Source organism: Penaeus monodon, chromosome 15 (assembly GCF_015228065.2).
Source record: "Penaeus monodon isolate SGIC_2016 chromosome 15, NSTDA_Pmon_1, whole genome shotgun sequence".
In the NCBI taxonomy this organism is placed as follows: Eukaryota; Metazoa; Arthropoda; class Malacostraca; order Decapoda; family Penaeidae; genus Penaeus; species Penaeus monodon.
Window position 1 is genome coordinate 7,138,332 of NC_051400.1, and position 227 is coordinate 7,138,558.

Here is a 227-nt window from a genome sequence, read left to right on the forward strand (position 1 = left end):
TGGGCAGATAGATAGAGAGATGAAAGAACAACGTGTGTGTTTTGTGTTTACAATCATTTATCACAAGAACGAAAATAGAAATTGCCTTGAGTCCTTTTGTTTTCGAATGAACTAATGTGTTTCAAGTACGTGTGTTCGTGTTTTCTGAAAATGAAAGTGCGTTTTCCGGTGCGTACGTGTTTTTGGCAAGTGTAGCAATACGATCTTTTTGCTTATTTGAGTTTCGA